Below are 17,070 nucleotides of genomic sequence, written 5' to 3'. Positions count from 1 at the left end.
AAGTTTTTCACACTTTTCGTAATTTATAACGCCATATCTCTTGAACCGTACGTCGCACAATCACATAATTCTTTAGGTACATTCAGTGCTACATGTTGATTCTGTCTGCAAAATATGTTACGGATAGAGTGAGTAGTAAAGACGTAATGAGTTAAAGCGTCCTGTCTTACTAACTGCTAAAACTTAGTAAGTAATATAAGTTTTTCTCGTCATTATTTTGTGGAGAGTGTCAACAAGACAAATAGTCGGAAAGGTTTGAAATTTTGTGTAAAGTTTGGTAGAAGTCACTATGTGCTTTCGTTCTCAAATAAGGGCCTACTGGATGGATACAGCCGCCTGGGTAATTTGCGCTCCATGATACGCACTGACTCAAGATATGTACCACGTTTCTCACTCTGATACTTGACTTTCTGAGCTAAACGTCCAGCGTAAGATTATACCTTTTAAAGAGCAGATTAAAACTCGGTTTTAAATTTTTAAATTCTCCCATTAAGTATATGAATACTGAAAATAATTTTTTTTTGTCCATGAAGTCGTTTGACACGTAGCCTGCAACTGGAAACGGGTGACAGTATGACTACCTCCGCTGTTTAGTAATACAGGTGTTTTTTTCTTATTAACTGGAAGCTCTCTGCCGGACATTTTGCCATTAATTTTCTACAGTAACACTACTTTTACCGCTCTTTTTTTGTCTTTCGAATTTGACAAAATTCTCAACTTTCTTGGAAATGTATTCATGCGTCTCTATGGCACAATATATCTGTCTAATTGAGTCTGTAGTCGAATTTAAATAGAGCCCTGCAGCACCCTCCTGTCCTCAATTATAAACGTGGTTGGTCACCATCACTGTGATAAAGCAAGACACCAAGGTCAACTAAGCCTGCAGCAAGAGAAGATATACTGCTTTTGGTAATGGTGAGGAGAGCCAGATGGGATCATGGCCTGCTTGTTTTAAATCACGAAGATAAAACGTAGAGCGCTTTCCTCATTACATTTCACACTGAAACGCCAAAGAAACTGGTATAGGCACTCGTATTCAAATACTGAGATATGTAAACAGGCAGAATACGGCGCTACGGTCAGCAACGCCTGTATAAGACAACAAGTATTTGGCGTAGTTGTTAGATGGGTTACTGCTGCAGCAATCGCAGTTTATCAAGATTTAAGTGAGTTTGAACGTGGTATTATAGTAGGCACACGAGCGAGGAGACAGAGCATCTCCGTGGTAGCGATGAAGTGGAGATTTTCCGTACGACCATTTTATGAGCGTACCGTGAATATCAGGAATCCGGCAAACATCAAATTTACGACATCGCTGCGGCCGGAAAAAGATCCTGCAAGAACGGGATGAACGACGACTGAAGAGAATCGTTCAACGTGACAGAAGCGCAACCCTTCAGCAAATTCCTGGAGATTTCAATGCTAGGCCATCAACAAGTGTCCGTTTGCGAACCATTCAACGAAACATCATCGATATGTTATAATTAAATGTGTCCTTTGAGACTCCCGTCTCGTTATTATCTCACGATAATGATCAAATATGATCGAAGCAGACTAAATCAATTAAAATTTGTGCCGCAACCGGGACTCGAACCCGGGTCTTCTTGCTTACTAGGCAGATATGCTACCACTACACCACCGAGGCACTATGGCAGACATAGCTGCACCAACTACCTAGGTCGAGTTCCCTCCCCAACACAAACTTTAATTCATTTTCCCTTAATATTGTCACTATTGCCAGGGCTTTTTATCATATTATCATCGATATGTGTTTTCGGAGCCGAAGGCCCACTCGTGTACCTTGATGACTGGACGATAAAAAGCTTTACGCCTCACCTGTGCCCGTCAACAGAGACATTGGACTGTTGATGAGTAGAAACGTGTTGCCTCTTCGGACGAGACTCGATCCTAGTTGTATCGAGCAGATGGACGCTTACGGGTATGGAGACAACCTCATGAATTTATAGAACCTGCATATCACTAGCGGAGTTTTCAAGCTGATGGAGACTCTGTAATGATGTGGGATGTGTGCAGTTGCAATGATATGAGACTCCGATACGTCTAGACTCTGACAGGTGACACGTACGTAAGTATTCTGTCAGATCACCTGCATCCATTCATGTCCATTGTGCATTCCGAAGGACTTGGGCAATTCCAGAAGGACAATGCGAAACTCCACACGTGCAGAATTTCGACACAGGGACTCCGCGAAAACTCTTCTAAGTTTAAACTCTTCCACTGGCCAGACATGAACATTATTGAGCATTTCTGGGATGCCTTGCAACGTGCGATGCAGAAGAGATCTCCACCCCATGGTACTCTTACGGATTTATGGGCAGCCCTCTAGGTTTGGCGGTGACACTTCCCTCCAGCACTACTCCATACACTAGTCGTGTCCATGACACGTCGGTTGCTACACTTATGCGTGCTCGCGGGGGCCGTACACGATATTACGCAGCTGTACCACTTTCTTTGGCTCTTCGATGTATGTGCCATGTCTTAACGTCTCTTCCCGTTTTATTCGCAGATGGTCTTCGGAAGCAATGATTTGTTATAAATGACTGTGCATACTATTATTTTCCTAACTACATCTACTTGTCAGACTAAATCTTTCGTCCTGCAGCTGACTACGTGCAGTACAGACATTTTCAGCTGGGTTAATTGCTACGCCGAAACGGAACTCGAATTCGATACTTCATTTTCTCTGAGCTATCTAGAACAACTCACGATCCGCCCTCACAGCTGTACTTATGCCAGTACCGATCCCCTCTCTCTCTATCTGTCATTTATCTGCAGAATCACCGTATTCACAAAATTAAGGCACTGGCTGTAATTTTGCCGTTGTAGGTACCTTACGAGTGGCTAAAATCAAACTTTCACTACCCAATAGGACCCTCATGAAAAACGAATGATAGTAACTTCATGAAATATTTGTAAGGATATGTGGAAGAGAAATAAAAAAATAAACTATTGAATGAAACACATTTTAATTTCGAGACATGACTACACTTTATACAGCCGGCCGCAGTGGCCGAACGGTTCTAGGTGCTACAGTCTGGAACTGCGCAACCGCTACGGTCGCAGGTTCGAATCCTGCCTCGGGGATGGATGTGTGTGATGTCCTTAGGTTAGTTATGTTTAAGTAGTTCTAAGTTCTCGGGGACTGATGACCTCAGATGTTGAGTCCCATAGCGCTCAGAGCCATTTGAACCATTTTTTGAAGGAACTGGTCACATTGCTGCTCAGTGATTTGGTTTGTTGAAAGCTAGCTGTTTTGATGAAATATTTGGAAAGTTCTAGGGGACTGATGACCTAAGCAGTTAAGTCCCATAGTGCCCATAGCCTTTTTTTTACATGTTATACAAATACTTTCAGAGAAGGTTTCCTAACTCTTAAATCGATATTCGACGCTAACAGATTTCTTTTCTGCACAAAATCTTTTCGTTTCATTGCCAGTCTATATTTTAGATTCTCTCTACTTCCACCATCGTCTGTTATTCTGCTGCCCAAACAGCAAAACCTTCTAATGTACAGATTGAATACCATTGGCGATAGACTTCTCAACCGCTGTTTCCCTTTCATGCCCCTGGACTCTTATAACTGCCGTATGGTTACTTTACACATTGTAAATAGCCTTTTGCTCCCCGTACCTTCAGAATTTCAAAAAGATTGTTCCAGACAGCATTGTCAAAAGCTTTCTCTACGTCTATAACTGCTATAAACGTAGGTTTGCCTTTCCTTAACCTATCTTCTGAGACAATTTGTAGGGTCAAAAAATGGCTCTAAGAACTTTGGGACTTAACATCTGAGATCATCAGTCCCCTAGACTTAGAACTACTTTAACGTAAGTAACCTAAGCACATCACACACATTCATGCTCGAGGCAGGATTCGAACCTGCGACCGTATTAGCAGCGCGGTTCCGGTCTGATTGACCTAGAACTGCTCGGCCACAACGGCCGGCTCGTAGGGTCAGTATTGCCTTGCGTGTTCCTACATTCTCCGAAATCAAAATTGATCTTTCCCGGGTTCGGCTTCTACCAGTTTTTCCATTCGTCTATAAAGAATTCGTGTTAGTGTTTTTCAACCATGACTTAATAAACTGATAGTTCGGTAATATTCACAACCACCAGTATTTGCTTTCTTTCGAATTGGAATTATCACATTCACATTGACGTCTGAGGGTACTTCGCCTGTCTCATACATCTTGCTGGCTCTTCGAAGGCTATCAATATCTCTGACAGAATATAGTGTTCTCCCGAGTCCTTGTTTCAGCTTAGATCTTTCAGCTCTGTCAAATTCTTCTCGCAGTATCATATCTCCCATCTCATCTTCGTAAACGTGCACTTCCCTTCCTATAATGTTGCTTTCAAGTTCACCCTCCTTGTGTAGACCTTCTACACGTTTCTTCCATCTTTCAGCTTTCCCTTCTTTGCTTAGGACTGATTTTCGATATGAGCTCTTAATATTCTTACAGCTGCTTCTCTTTATGCCAGTTTTCATGTATGCTTCAATCCTCATTCCCCTAGTGAAATATGCTTATAAATTCTTACGTTTGTCCTCTAGCCATTCCTGCTCAGCCATTTTGCACTTCCTTTCTATCTGAATTCTTAAAGGTTTGTGTTCCCTTTCGCATGCTTAATTTTCTTCATTTTTATATTTTCTCCTTTCATCAATTAAATTCAATATCTCCTGTGTCATCCAAGGATTTGCACTACGGATTGTCTTTTTAACTATTCGATCCTCTGCTGCTCTCATTATTTCATCTTCTAAAGCTGAAATTCGACTTCTGCGGTATTCCTTCCGTCTGCCCTAGCGAACCGTTGCCTAATGCTCCCTCCAAAACTCTCAGCAACCTCTGGTTCTCCAAACTGAAATTTTCTCTCTGCTTCGGAGTGTGCGCTGATACGAAACTTCCTGGCAGATTAAAACTGCACCGGACCGAGACTCAAACTTGGGACCTCCCGAGTTTGAATCTCGGTCCGACACACAGTTTTAATCTGCCAGGAAGTTTTATATTAACCTCTGGTTCTCTCAATTTATCCAAGTCTCATTTCCTTCATTTCCTACCTTTTTCCAATTCCTTCACTTTTAATTTACAGTTCATAAGCAATAAATTGTTGTCAGAGTCTACATTTGCCCCTGGGAATGTCTTACAATTTAAAATCTGGTTTATAAATCTCTAACTTACCAATATATAATCAATCTGAAATCTTCCGGTTTCTCTAGGTCTCTTCCACGTACCCAGCCTTCTTTCATGATTCTTAAACCAACTGTCAGCAATGATTAAATTATCCTCTGTGCAAAATTCTACCAGTCACCTTCCTCTTTCATTCCTTTTCCAGAGTCCATAGTCACCTACTAATTTTTTCTTTTCCTTCTCCTACTATCAAATTCCAGTCACCTATCACAATTAAATTTTCGTCTCCTTCTACTATCTAAAAATTTCTTTCACCTCAACATACTTTTCTTCAGTCTCTTCACCATTTGCGGAGCTAGTTGTCATACAAACTTGCACTGCCGTGGTAGGTGTGGCCTTCGTGTATCTCTTGGCTACGCTAATAAATTCACTATCTGTTCATAATAACTACATTCCTGTTTTCTTATTCATTATTAAAAAGACACGTATCTATAACATTATGTTCATCTGACCAGAAGTCCTATTCCTCCTGAACCGAACTTCACTAATTCCCATTGTATCTAACTGCAACCTATCAATTTCTCTTTTTAAATTTTCTAATCTTCTTGCCCGATTGAAGGATCTAATATTTCACACTCCGATCTGATCCGTTTGTTTCTCCTGGTGAAGACAACTTCCCTCTACCTATCAGTTTACCTTTTCAAATTTTCTAGCTATATGCTATATGTTATAAAATAAAATAAAACCCGTCCTGTCTTGATTATTATAGCAGTCTGTTATCTCTGATACCTTGCTTAGCAGTAGGTGAGTAGATACAGATGATAGTGCAAACTGTCGAGTTTATCGAATTTCAGTAATATTAAATATAAGAGAACGCATGTTACTGACGTAGGGGATGTCCCCTTCGATGCAAGTTGTACAGTACCTGCGCAAAGCATTTCAGGCCAGCAAATGTAGCGGTGTTGTCACGCAAAGTAGAAAGTGGTGTGCTCAGGGCTCAGCAAGAAGAACGCTGCACTGCGATAGCATGTCTCTTGGAAGCAGCGGACAGCGTGGCAAACAAATGAATCACGGACATGCCAGAAAGGCCACACATACACTGCCAGAAAATAAGTATTAGTACACGCTTTTAGAGTTTACAGTTAATGCAAGATTTATTCTTGCAGCAGCACATATAGAGTGCATGAAATGATTACATTTACAGATCATTAAACAAGGTATTCTGTGATACAAGGTGTCTATTCCTGGTAAAACGCCTGTGTTAGTACGTAGTGTAACCTCTAGGAGCAGCACTGCGGGCGCTGATTTTGGCATCCAATCGATCGTATAGATGGCGAATACTGTTTTGGGACCCATTACACCTCACCTGCTTGACCTGTTCACGTAGATCTATTGTTGATTGACGAGTCGCACGAGTCACCTCTTGTCCCACCAAATCCCACAAGACATCGATTAGAGCCAAGTCCGGAGATCGTGCTGGCCAGGGAAGTTGCTGCACATCTTGCAGAGCACGTTGAGTTTCACGGGCAGTGTGTGGGCGAGCATTATCCTATTGAAACAACACAGCACCTTCTTGTTACAAAAACAAAAAAAAAACAGGTCTAGCAAACATTCTGAACGTACTGAGCCCTGAAATGCCACAGGTGAACGAGAGTTGTAGCCTGCTTATCGTACCCTAGGCCACAAGACCTGAGATGGGGCTAGTGTGTCCAGGGCGAATGAATTAACGAGACAGCGCTTACCAGGTATGCGTCGAATTCGCAAACGATCCATATTTGAGTGGAGGCAGACTCTTCTTTCATCGCTGAAGACCACAGCGCGCCGTCCCATCTTCCAAGTGATCCTTTGATGGCACCAGCCGATCCGTACATGTAGATGTTGTAGCGTGAGTGGAAGGCGAGCTAGAGGTATACGTACGCATAGTTCTGCTGCTAGTAATCGGTTCGCAACACTTCGTGTTAGCACGTTTGGACTCACAAGCATCTGTTCTGTGCTGCGGTAGCAGTACGATCTGCCACTGCTGCTTTTGCAATATCACGATCCTGGCGGGAGTGTGTGCTGCGTTGACGTCTAGAACCTCGCCTACAGATGTAGGAATGTTCACGTGACTAATGATACCAACATCGTTGCACAGCTGACGCAGCACGTCCAGCTTGTGTGACAGTTCTCTGAAAGGACCATCCCGCCACTCGGAAGGCCACAATCTGACCCTTTTCAAACTCACTCAGTTGGCTTTAGGAAGCGCGAGGTCGTCTCCGTGGTATGGTTGTCTGCTTGCTTCACAAGTTTTCGCCACACTGAGCTTTCTGGCTGTGATCATTCGCTATTTAAGTGTAGACACAGATGATGCTCAGGTACTTGTGCCTCTACTCTGTTCTTTGGCGAACGACTGTGAATCACTGGTCAGTACATCTACTGGTCTCCAGGTGGAATATGCCGTCATTGCATCAAAATCTATATTGTCGTGTGACCCGTAGCACTGTAGCCGTTGCTGTGCAGGAGCAGTCGAAGTCTAAAGGCATACTTGGACGTCTCTCAATGCACAAGCGAAGCTTCGACATTACAGTACTGAGCGCCAGGCATCAGTAATCAATCTGTGAGGGAGACTGTATTTCATACTTGAATAAGTATGGAGCAGTGCAAACATTGGGTGTCGTTGACTACATGCAAGATAATAGTAAAACAAGAGTTATCTGCAGTTGCCTCCACTAGTGTGTGTGTGTGTGTGTGTGTGTGTGTGTGTGTGTGTTTCAGCAAAGATATATATCGCCTTTTGACATTGTACTAATCTCTGACAAAGATGAATAAATAAGTGGATACAGTGAGATAGTTATACTCTAATTAATCCAGCAAAACGGGTAATGGAACACAAAACGTCTCTGATGCCTAGGAGCCAATTCAGTTGGAGCAATTTGAACAGTTCGTGATAATGCCACTGCTTTCTGAATAAGCTAGACCCGCGTGCCATGAGAGTAAAGCCACTGTGAAACACTTCTCTCAGTAAGACATACGGAAAAAAGGATTTTTGAACTATTTAAACAACACAGTTTGCAGCCTAGAATCTTTCCTAGTATGACGAATATCCTCTCAGTTCCACTCACCTGTCTTAAGTAACTAAAGGACACACTTCCTCTCCCTCTCTCCCTCTCTCCCCCTCTCCTCCTCTCCCTCTCTTCCTCTCTCTCCCCCTCTTCCCCTCTTCCCACCTCCCCCTTTCCCCCTTTCCCCCTCTCCCTCTCACCCTCTCTCCCTCTCTCCCTCTCTCTTTCCTCTGCGACATTGCAAAGCAGCCAGTTCAGCATTCATTGTCGCTCAGTCCTGCAAGCAACTAACAAATTTAGTCTAATAATAATGAAATATTTTACACCTGTTGTTCTGAATTTGTCGAAGAAAGTGAAGCTTATTACACATCAAACGGTAGCAGCAGTTTCACGCCTATGAGCTTGCATTCCGTTAGATTTCATTAACGCCAACAAGACAATTTAGAGACGCCACCAAACGCGCAGGTATCTCTCTTTCATTCTAGAAATAGAACTATGTACACGCTAGTGTCTGAAAGCATGCTCGCTGAGTGAGAGCATATTTACAGATTAGGATATTGGAAAAGTTATAAAAAATAGTTAATCCAAAGATCAAAATACTCTCTTAAGACGAAAAAAGGAAAAGGCGATGCACCACGGGTGGGGGGGTCGGAAACCGTTAGTTGTAACATAAGTCTACACACAAAGAAATGATTACAATTTCTGAAAAATTGGATAATTTATTCATGACAAGAGCTTCAAAAATTGAGCAATTCAGTAACTCATTGGTCCATTTCTGGCCATTATGCAAAGAGTTACTCGGCTTGATTGAGTTGTCGAATTTCCTCTTGTGGTCTATCCTGCCAAATTCTGTCGAACTGCCCAATTATATGGTCGAAATCTAGAGCTGGTTCTGCGGCCCTGCCCATAATGCTCTAAATTTTCTCAGTTAGGGAGAGGTCCGGTGACTTTGCTGGCCAAGGCAGGATTTTGCAAGCAGGAAGACATGCAGTAGAGACCCTCGCAGCCAAGGACGACATGCCATCAAGGGTAACAAACCGGGGCGTAGAATATCATCGATCTAGCGCCGTGCTATAAGGTAGGCGCGTGTGGCAACCATAGGGTTCCTGCTATGAAATGAAACGGCACCCCAGAACATCACTACCTGGCTGTCGCACCATATGGCGGGTGACAGTCAGTTGGTATCTCACAACTGTCTCCGGAGACATTCTCGTTGGTCATTGGTATATAAGAAGTGTAGATGGACGGATCCTCAAAATTACAGACCAATGTCCGTAATATCGGTTCGAATATAATGAATTTCCTTGAGACAGAGAAGTTGCTGTCCACGCATCAGCACGGCTTTAGAAAGCATCGCTCCTGCGAAACGCAACTCGCCCTTTTTTCACATGATATCTTGCGAACCATGGATGAAGTGTTTCAGACGGATGCCATATTCTTTGACTTCCGGAAAGCATTTGAGTCGGTGCCCCACTGCAGACTCCCAGTACGTTGTCCTCAATGGTGAGTGTTCATCGGAGGTGAGGGTATCATCTGGAGAGCCCCAGGAAAGTGTGGTAGGTCCGCTTTGTTTTCTATCTACATAAGTGATCTTTTTGATAGGGTGGATAGCAATGTGCGGCTGTTTTCTGATGATGCTGTGATGCTGTGGTGTACGGGAAGGTGACCTTGTTGAGTGACTGTAGGAGGATCCAAGATGACTTGGACAGGATTTGTGATTGGTATAAAGAATGGCAGCTAACTCTAAATATAGATAAATGTAAATTAATGGAGATGAATATGAAAAAGAAACACGTATGTTTGAATGCTCCATTAGTAGTGTAGCGCTTGACACAGTCACGTGGATTAAATATTTGGGCGTAACATTGCAGAGCGATATGAAGTGGAACAAGCACGTAATGGCAGTTGTGGGGAAGACGGATAGTCGTCTTCGGTTCATTGGCAGAATTTTCTGAAGATGTGGTTCATCTGTGAAAGAGACCGCTTATAAAACACTAATACGACCTATTCTTGAGTACTGCTCGAGCGTTTGGGATCCCTATCAGGTCGGATTGAGGGAGGACATAGAAGCAATTCAGAGGCGGGCTGCTAGATTTGTTACTGGTAGGTTTGATCATCACGCGAGTGTTACGGAAATGCTTCAGGAACTCGGATGGGAGTCTCTGGAGGAAAGGAGGCGTTCTTTAAGCAGCATTTGAGGCTGACTGCAGTACAACTTTATTGCCGCCAACTTATATTTCGCGGAAAGACCACAAAGATAAGATAAGAGATATTAGGGCTCGTACAGAGGCATATAGGCAGTCATTTTTCGTTCGTGCTGTTTGGGTGTGGAACAGAGAGAGAAGATGCTAGTCGTGGTACGAGGTACGCTCTGCCACGCACCATATGGTGGATTGCGGAGTATGTATGTAGTGTAGATTGGTGCCAGGAATCTCACTGACTGGATTAGGTCTTCAGTGATTCCTCTTCGAACTGGGCACTGATGACCAGCGAAGACGTGTCTAGAGGCCCACCGGAGACCTGTGGCATTCCAATCTCATCGCCATCCGTCATACGGCCCGACAACTGGAAGTAATGGTCTGCGATGCCATTTTTTTTTTCAAAGGACGACACCTTTGGCTGTCATCCTTGACACCCTTACAGCGCAGCGATACATCGACGATATTCTACGTCCTGTTTGTATACCCTTCATGGCAGGCTACCTTGAGCTTACTCTTCAGCAAGATAACGCCCGCCCACACATGGTGACAGTTTCTGCCGTTTGTCTTCGTGTTTGCAAAACCCTGTCTTGGCCAGCAAGGTCGCCAGATCTCTCTCCAGTTTGGAAAATTTGGAGCATTATGGACAGGGCCCTCCAGCCACCTCGGAATTTCGGCGGTCTAAGTCGTGAATTGCGCATAATTTGACATGACGCTCCTCAGGAGGACGTCTAACAATCCGATCAATCAATGCCAGGCCGAATAACTGATTGTATAAGGGGCTGAGGTGCACCAACGCGTTATTGACTTGTTTAATTTGTGAATTTCTTTCCCCTGAAAAAATCACCCAATTTTTCTGAAAAAATAATTATTTCTTTCTCTGTACATGTACGTCGCATTTACGGACTGCAGTCCCATTCGGATAATTCCTTCATGGTACGTCGTTTGTTTTTGTGAGAGAGCACACTACTGTCCATTAAAATTGCTACACCAAGAAGAAATGCAGATGATAAACGGATATTCATTGGACAAATATATTATACTACAACTGACATGTGATTACATTTTCACGCAATTTGGGTGCATAGATCCTGATAAATCGGTACGCAGAACAACCACCACTGGCCGTAATAACGGCCTTGATACGCCTGGGCATTGAGTCGAACAGAGCTTGGATGGCGTGTAGAGGTACAGCTGCCCATGCACTTTCAACACGATACCACAGTTCATCAAGAGTAGTGACTGGCGTATTGTGACGAGCCAGTTGCTCGGCCACCATTGACCAGACGTTTTTAATTGGTGAGAAATCGGGAGAATATGCTGGCCAGGGCAGCAGTAGAACATTTTCTGTATTCAGGAAGACCCGTACAGGACCTGCAATATGCGGTCGTGCATCATCCTGCTGAAATGTAGGGTTTCGCAGGGATCGAATGAAGGGTAGAGCCACGGGTCGTAACACATCTGAAATGTAACGTCCACTGTGACGTCAGTGCTAACAAGAGGTGACCGAGACGTGTAACCAATGGCACGCCGGGTGATACGCGAGTATGGCGATGACGAATACACGCTTCCAATGAGCGTTCGCCAGGATGTCGCCAAACACGGATGCGACCATCATGATGCTGTAAACTGAACCGGGATTCATCCGAAAAAACGACGTTTTGCCATTCGTGCACCCAGGTTCGTCGTTGAGTACACCATCGCAGGTCCACCTGTCTGAGATGCAGCCATGGTCTCCGAGCTGATAGTCCATGCTGCTGGAAACGTAGTCGAACTGTTCCTGCAGAAGGTTGTTGTCTTGCAAACGTCCCCATCTGTTGACTCAGGGATCGAGACGTGGCTGCACGGTCCCTTACAGCCATGCGGATAAGATGCCTGTCATCTAGACTGCTAGTGATACGAGGCCGTTGGGTTCCAGCACAGCGTTCCGTATTACCCTCATGAACCCACCGATTCCATATTCTGCTAACAGTCATTAGATCTCGACCAACGCGACCAGCAATGCAGCGATACGATAAACCGCAATCACGATAGGGTACATCCCGACCTTTATCAAAGTAGTAAATGTGATGGTAAGCATTTCTCCTCCTTACACGAAGCATGACAACAACGTTTCACCAGGCAACGCCGGTCAACTGCTGTTTGTGTATGAGAAATCGGTTGTAAACTTTCCTCATGTCAGCACGTTGTAGGTGTCGCCACCGGCGCCAACCTTGTGTGAGTGCTCTGAAGAGCTAATCATTTGCATATCACAGCATCTTCTTCCTGTCAGTTAAATTTCGCGTCTGTAGCACGTTATCTTCGTGGTGTAGCAATTTCAATGGCCAGTAGTGTATGTTTTAACTATCGGAGCTTAAGATGTTGCACGCAGGCCACTGTGTCACTTCGAAATCAGTCAGATGGTATGTCTGTGAAGTCAGTAACGAGTCTGAAACCGACTTCTTTCTTTAGGTTACAATGCGTAACTACCTTTTTTGTCGTAGTGTGTATTTTACATAAAAGAATGCCCATTACACAACATTAGAAACTTTCTGAAGCCTAAGATAAGCGTGTTTTAATAGCGTTAAGTTGCCCACACGTAATATTTGTGTTTGCAGAAACTGTATGTCAAGATTCACACAAGACAGATCGCTTTTTGTAGCACGTAGGTGCGTTACACGTAGCCCGTTACAGGGTACTATAAATTACGTACAGTTACAGTAACTGAAATGAATGATGTTTCAATCAGAATAATATTTTTAAAAATATTGTGTTTTAAGCATTTTAAAATCAATCAACAAAGCAACCATGTTTTTCCCCCCTTATATTCGTGCTGCCAACACCCGTGGGAATAAAACAATTAATCTGTTTCTCTCCCTTACCAGCGCTAATTGCATTTTTCCCTGCGCGCGCAAATATGGTGTAATTTGGGTGCTGTCCCAAGTGACAACAGTTCATTATTTTTTAGTCACGCGCTGCGCAGAACAAAACACACGAATTTCATTCCGTGGTGAGAGTAACAGAATAAATAAATTAACTCACGAGAAAGATATATGTTCGCCCCGCGTTGTTTTTCTTCTCTTCATAAAAATATTTATGTTCGCGTTAATGTACACGCCCCTGCGAAAACGAGTGTCTCACTGATGTACTAAAATGCCAGTCCATAATACGAAAGTTGCGACGGACTGTCTACCAAATGTTCTGCTTTTCGAACGATTTTTATTTTCGACTTTATTTATTGTTATAAATCTTCCGTTCCCTATTCACGATAGCAGAGCGGCCAATTATAGATATTTGCTCTTTTCAGCCACGTATCCTTGTAGGCTAGCAGTGAGACAAAGGGGTTTCTAGTACAGTAATACTGAGGCAATGTTTCTAGTTTTGGCGTACGACTAATGACCAATGCAGTCCTCATGAAAATCTTGGTCGGAAGACGAAAATTGGACGTACGTCAACAAGTTTTTACTAGATCGCTTTCTTGCCTGTTTGTTCAGCATAAATTTGACAACTGATTTTAATCGCACTTCCCAATGAGCTAAAGACTTAAAATTTTAAGCTTACCTCAGAAATGGATGACAATGCAATGTCAACTTGCTTTCTTGTCGATCTGTTGGGTAGGTGGCGGGATGGACGTGCAAAATATTGGTGACGTCTGACATCTCGGCGGCCCTACAGGACCAGCATGTTGTACGTGTAGTATCATAAATAAGTTCGAAGCTATATGCGAGCAAATGGGCAATGCTATGCAGAGAGAGGGGGAAACAGAAGACAGACATAGGGACATGTTACATGTGTACACAGGCAAAACCACGAGTAAAATGCGCGTATACACAAAAATATTTTTAAACAAAAAATATAATCTCATCAAAACATTTAAAACCCATGGAGAAATTCACACACTCAGCTCTGAAAAGCGAAACATAATTAACTAAAAATAAAATTTTCATACAGCACGTTTTCAAATCGGGCCAAATTAAATTATTTCTCCTCGGCCCATTACATTCCTAACCCCATACATATAGTTCCGAGGAATTGTGCTTGAGAAGCTTTAATAGCTATGACAAGCCTTGTAAGATTTATAAATAAAACCGTGGGGTGCATGCATTAGATAACAGAAGGTGAACTATTTATATATTATTTATGTGTTGCATGAACCTCACGTTTTTTATCTTACAAGTGTTGTCGAAGTATTACAAATTCATAATCACAAATTTGCAGGACTATCTAGATGGGCTAAGAAATTTGTATGGGGCTAAGAGAAATTACTTTATACTTTTCAGTCTGACTGAAAAACGCGGTACCTTAAAAAATTATTTTCATGTAAATAATTATTTACTTTATTTCTGGATTAATGTTGTCCATGCCCCAAGAGAAAATTTGTGTGTGTGTGTGTGTGTGTGTGTGTGTGTGTGTGTGTCTACGTAAATATATGTGTCATATTATCTTGTATTTAGTCGCGCTGGTGATTAGCCGAGCGGTCTTGGGCGCTGCAGTCACGGACTGTGCGGCTGATCCCGGCGGAGGTTCGAGTCCTCCCTCGGGCATGGGTTTGTGTGTTTGTCCTTAGGATAAATTAGGATAAGTAGTGTGTATGCTTAGGGACTGATGACCTTAGCAGTTAAGTCCCATACGATTTTACACACATTTGAACATTTTTTTCATCTTTGGTTTACATATCTTCTTTAGATGCATGTACTCTCTTTTAAAATGGTTTTTTTATTCAGGATATTTTTGGTATTGATTATAGAATTTGTCTCGATATGACTAGTATAGAACTGATTAGAAGAACTTTACTGTTCGATGTTCATGTAAGCACATATTTAATTCCGTAGAAGGAAGAATAACGAAAATTCTTCATTAGAATTTAAGAGATAGGTTGTCCAAACTGTGAACTCTTCTGAGACGGGTGAGAAAAATTTTATAGAGTGCTCTGAAGAGCATAAGTGAATTTAGAGAGGTTGTAAATATCTACTTTGTTTTCTAAACTACATTTTCGACTGACACCCTTGTACATGACGCCTGTTGGAGAGACAGTGATCGTACAGTGCATTATTTGTGATGATCTGTTGATGATGGTCCAATCCAAAGCTCATACTGGTTGATAACAAAGAGATTGTTGACATACAGGGCTGATAATGCCATGATCTTCAGTTGACTCTTAATGTCTCTTCATCATCGACTTTTAGATATTATACTTACGTATTTATACCTAAGTTGACAATACCTTGTTTCACGACCTTTGAATGTGTGCTGTTGAAATTAGCCGCTGTTATTTTCTACATACTAGTATGCCTAGGCAGACTCATACCTCGTAGATGACCATCTGGCTTGTAAAAGCGTTAAATCGGTATTCTCCTCCAACAATATAACACAAGACGAAAAGTTTTACCTTCTGTCCTCATCTGCGACTATATAGAGGGGTTCAACTGTTGGTGTGGCCACCACCTCTCAGACACTGAAAACATCTGGTCATGGGTTGCCACGTAACTGATATGCTTCGTATCATTTGCAAAAACACCAAGGATATTAACTCCAATCCTCAAAACTGGTTTAATCTGAACTCAATTCGACTCTGTGCCTAGCCAAGCAACAGCAGTTGTTGAAAAGTCAGCAACCTTGTGTACTAAATTTTGCAGCCCGTAAAGCCCATAGTCACCTACAAATTTATTGACACATTGTAACCACTACAGTACATGCACACATTAAGTAAAATTTCGGTATCTGCTGTTCGTCCTGGGATAAAACTTCAGTTGCCACCAGTGTACATGGGGTTTGATAATTGGGCAGCCAGATAATTAACTATAGCAGAAGTAGAGTGAACACAATAAGCAGTCTGGTAATACGAAGGAAACCTTTCTAAAAGTGATAAATACATTAATATCGAAAATTTGGCCTTAAAAACTTTCTTATTGAGGTATTTGGATTGCATCCTTGAACGGAGGTAGAACGATGCACAGTACAGATAAGAAAAGAACAGAAGTTTCCAAAATGTGGTGCTGCTGAACTATAGATGCGTAGCTCATATAACTAATGAAGAGTTCCTGAATGAAACTGAAGAGGACTGATATTAGTGACAAGACTTTTGCAAAAGACGTGATCGGTTGATGCAACACAACCTGACGCAACTTGGTGATGAAATAAAAGAATTGAATCAATCAAATTTTTTTTACTGCACAGCAGCACAACAAATTTCTTCTTTTTTTACCGTCATCAGTCTCCACACAGGAAAGTACGAATGTTAACCAAATTAAATAGATAGATTTATCTGAATGCAAGACAGCAGACCATCTGCCCTTTTCATACATTTCAAGCTAGTCTATTTTGCATTTCTAAAATTTGATTTTACATATACATGGAAATTAATGTCATTTCGCTACCATATTACATCGTCATGCAAAGTATGTGATCAGATGCTATGTACCGGTATGTATATGATCGAGGTTAGGATATCTGCATGTCGTAATTCTGTTCATTTCTCGTCGGAGCCGAGAGGGAGCTTTGGGCCTGTGAGGAGGCCAACCACTCACAATAGCAGCGATCGGCAGAAGGCGGACGGAACACCCGGTCGGTCACTGGGAATTACGCACGATGTCCCGACCTGCGAATGGCTGGCGGCTTTCTCTTTTGATGGTGAGTCTCAGGGGCCAGAGCGATGGGCACTCACTATGTTTACAGTGGCTGGTGCATTGTTCTCGCGAAAGCCTCGTGTTTTG

At 42.6% G+C, this 17,070-nt stretch overlaps 1 non-coding gene across 1 annotated transcript; it reads right to left on the bottom strand.

Moving 5' to 3' along the window:
- Window positions 1–1,573: 1,573 nt before the first annotated feature.
- Window positions 1,574–1,645, bottom strand: Trnat-agu (transfer RNA threonine (anticodon AGU)). The gene has a single exon. It is a non-coding gene; the product is annotated as a tRNA-Thr (tRNA).
- Window positions 1,646–17,070: the final 15,425 nt, after the last annotated feature.

Source organism: Schistocerca gregaria, chromosome 8 (genome assembly GCF_023897955.1).
Source record: "Schistocerca gregaria isolate iqSchGreg1 chromosome 8, iqSchGreg1.2, whole genome shotgun sequence".
Taxonomy (NCBI): domain Eukaryota; kingdom Metazoa; phylum Arthropoda; class Insecta; order Orthoptera; family Acrididae; genus Schistocerca; species Schistocerca gregaria.
Note: the sequence above shows the minus strand (reverse complement) of the source record. Positions and strands in the feature narration are given on the sequence as shown.